The 4,010-nt window shown below is 41.5% G+C and overlaps 1 pseudogene; it reads left to right on the forward strand.

Moving 5' to 3' along the window:
* The first annotated feature begins 516 nt into the window (after positions 1-516).
* LOC121539765 lies at positions 517-2,569 on the forward strand (annotated as a pseudogene).
* The last annotated feature ends 1,441 nt before the right edge of the window (positions 2,570-4,010 follow it).

The raw sequence follows: 4,010 nt of genomic DNA on the forward strand, positions 1-4,010 counted from the left end.
GCTGACTTTGGTTCAGTGAGCAACATAAAAGTGAAAGTAGATTTGATATAACCTCAGAAGCCGTTACAGAGAGAGAAAATGGCTTCCAGATCGTCTCTCCTAGAGGAGGATCTCTCCTGTCCTGTGTGCTATGGCATCTTCAAGGATCCTGTGCGCCTGTCGTGTAGCCACAGCTTCTGTAAAGCCTGTCTGCAGGAATACTGGAAAGGAAAGGAAACTCGGGAATGTCCAGTTTGTAGCAGATCATCAAAACACGAGCCTCCATGTAACCTGGTTTTAAAGAACCTGTGTGAGGCCTTACAGGAGAGGAGTCAAAGAGCTTCAGCAGGGTCTGAGGTGCTCTGTAGTCTGCACAGCGAGAAACTCAAGCTCTTCTGTCTGGAGGATAAACAGCCTGTCTGTTTTGTGTGTCAGACTTCCAGAAAACACAAAAGCTACACCTTCTGTCCCATAGATGAAGCTGCACAGGATTATACAGTGAGAAAGTAACTGTGAGGACATACCTAATCATTCAGAATGAGGGTATAGTGTATATAATACAGATATATAAGGAACTAATATATGGACCTATATGAGGATATATAAGGAACTAATAGATGGACCTATAAGGACCTATATGAGGATATATAAGGAACTAATATATGGACCTATATGAGGATATATAAGGACCTATAGAATCTGGTATACTTATCTACAAACTGGGTGTGTTAGAAATGAAACTCACGTGATCTGGCACCTATAGTCAGTGGTGGTTCAGCCTGCTTTGCAAGTTTCTTATTGTGTGGATTTAAGTAAAAACATAAAAGAGCTAAATCAGTGTCAGAATAGTAAACAAATGCCACTTGAATCGATGAAATAAATCACCTGATCCGAAGTTGTAAAATGTAACCCTGCTCCTCCACACCATCCAGATACAGACCAGGGGTGCACTACACCTGTCTTGGAAGGCTATTGACTACCTAGGTAGCCTATTGATTACATTCATTAATCAGTGTCATGCAGAAACAAAATCGGAACGACTAACATCCTTGTGGATTAAAGAGTGTTATGTACCCCTGACATTGACACTGTGTTATTTCGTTGCAGGAGGAACTCAAGATTGCACTGAAACCCTTACAATAGAAGCTAAAGATCTTTAACGTAGTTAAAGTAACGTGATCGAACAGCAGACCACATTAAGGTAAGAATACTGAGTGCTGCTAGTATGCAATATTTTGTATATATTTAATTCACCAACAGTTACCCACATATTCCTCTCACTGTATCCAGAGCCAGGTTAAGAAGGAGTTTGAGAAGCTTCACCAGTTTCTACGAGAGGAAGAGGCAGCCAGGATAGCTGCTCTGAAGGAGGAAGAGGAGCAGAAGAGTCAGATGATGAAGAAGAAGAAGATTGAGGAGATGAGCAGAGAGATATCATGCCTTTCAGACACAATCAGAGAGGAGGAGCTGGGAGCTGAAGATATCTCATTTCTACAGGTAAGAACCAACATATTTGTCCTTTGTAGACATTATTTTATGATAAATTGATGGATAACATTGACAACCTTCTATCCTTCTGCAGAACTACACAGCCACGGTGGTTCTGAATCTGAACCCTCACAACAGCACTGACTCTTCAATGTTCTTCCAGAGCCAAGTGCACACTGCCAGATCCACAGCTGGTCTTAGGAGCACTGATAGATGTGGCCAAACATCTAGGCAACCTGAAGTTCAGAGTCTGGGAGAAGATGCAGGAAATGGTTCAGTACAGTGAGTATTGTGTTATGATTATACAAAGAATCATGAAGAAAATGGCTTATTATATATTTGTACCTAAGAAACAAACAGAACTAGATAGTCATGGATATGCACATTTATAATTGTATTGAAAATTATGCAATGTATTATATTAATCATAGTATAAAAGTAGTGTTGTTAAAAAAAATAAACATCATATGAAATGTCCTTGTTTTAGTCATACTATATGTTTCCTGTTCTATCTCTTTAGGTCCTGTCATTCTGGACCACAACACTGGTCACCCAGGTCTCCTCCTCTCTGATGATCTGACCAGTGTGAGACACATTGGAGAGACACAGCAGTTTCCTGACAACCCAGAGAGGTTTGATAAATCTAACGTCCTGGTCTCAGAGGGCACACAGCTGGGACATTGAGGTTGCAGATAGTACATTCTTTGTTGTAGTTGTGGCCCCAGAGTCTTTCTCCAGGAAAGGACATGGTCACTGGGTTAGAATGTGTGGAATACAGTGGTGTGATACTAGATACATACCATATTTTTCACCCACCCTATTCACACTGAGGTTCAGAGTACAACTGGACAGGGACAGAGGAAACTGTCATTCTCTGACCCTGATAACAACACACACCTACACACATCAACACACACTGGAGACAGACTCACTGAGAGAGTCTTTCCGTTCTACTTGAATTGTTCTACTTTCTCACATTCACTAAGAATCTTACCAGTGGAAACCTCTGTAACAGTGGAACAGCACAACTAGAGGAGGGAGGGTGAATGAATGGGCTTCTGCACAGTCATAATGGGAACTCTTTCTTAAGCTCCTGGTTAAATTGCGCATAAGAAAAATAAAAACTCTCTAAAAGGTTAAACCAGTAAGAAATATATGTGATTATTGTAAAAATCAGTGAGTTTGCTTAATTTACTATCATCCTAAATTAAGATGTTTAATTATTTTGCTATATCTAATTAATGTATATTATGCTACTATCCATGATGTGGACAGTATGTGTTACTACATTACACAAGCTGATGTTTTGACCACATTGAATTGGGGGGAATTACACATCTTAGTATAAAAGTTTAAAGTCAGCAAGATAACACAAGATCAAAGCATAAAACAGATCAATATCTTTGGTTTTGTACTGCTGATTTTGTCATACGTGCTGGAGGTCGCAGGACTCTTGCTGTCAGTAGCTAGGTTTCCATCCAATTGCCGACAGATTTTCATGCAATTAATCTCAAATCTGCAAAAAGAAAATATGCGCATTTTCCCACCAGTGGTGTGTTCCACCAAATGGACTTGTTGCTGATAAAAATCTGTGTGTGATGACATAGTGCACACAAAATGCACGTGCGCTCTAGCCAACAGCTCGCAGGTACAGTGTGGGGTAGGCTGTGGGGGTAGGCTGTATGGGTAGGCTGTGGGGTTAGGCTCTGGGGGTAGGCTGTGGTGGTAGGCTGTAGGGGTAGGCTGTGGGGGTAGGCTGTGGGGGTAGGCTCTGGGGGTAGGCTGTAGGGGTAGGCTGTGGGGGTAGGTTGTAGGGGTAGCTGTGGGGGTAGGCTGTGGGGGTAGGCTGTAGTGGTAGGCTGTAGTGGTAGGCTGTAGGGGTAGGCTGTAGTGGTAGGCTGTGGGGGTAGGCTGTGGGGGTAGGCTAGTCTACATGATGAGATTATTATCAATAAGGGCGAGAATATGTTTTATTTGTCAACAGCAGTCAAGCATCGATCATCATGTCACCAGAATAAGACCCTCAATATTTATTGGAAAGGAGCATCAAGCTCATCACCGTGCACTTTCACCATCCTGTGAAGTTCATATAACTTATTTCAACTGTAGCCTAATAAGTGGGAGACCACACACCATATCATTGCGTGACTCCAAGTTTACTGCGATATGATGTTTTTTTTATCAATATTTGCGCATAAAAGCGTTTCCACCGCCATTTCTCGCATAATTAATGTTACCGACACAAAAAGATCCCACCATGTCGAACGAACAAATGATGTCTGTATTTATGAAATTATACCGAAACTTCCTGTTTCCATCATAGCTGTCATGATTTTTTTTTTTAAGGTATGACTTTACTTGCATAAAAACTGTGGATGGAAATGTGGTTCTTTTCTCAAATGGTACGGAGAAATCGGGGCTGTCTATCTATAAAAGTCGCTGGCCTCACACCAATTCACGGATTTGAGAGTCAAACTATCACTTATATAACAGCCAACCCTTGTCACTGTTGATATCCTATGCCGGGTCGTGATTCGTTGAAG

Source organism: Coregonus clupeaformis, chromosome 25 (genome assembly GCF_020615455.1).
Source record: "Coregonus clupeaformis isolate EN_2021a chromosome 25, ASM2061545v1, whole genome shotgun sequence".
NCBI classification, from domain to species: Eukaryota; Metazoa; Chordata; class Actinopteri; order Salmoniformes; family Salmonidae; genus Coregonus; species Coregonus clupeaformis.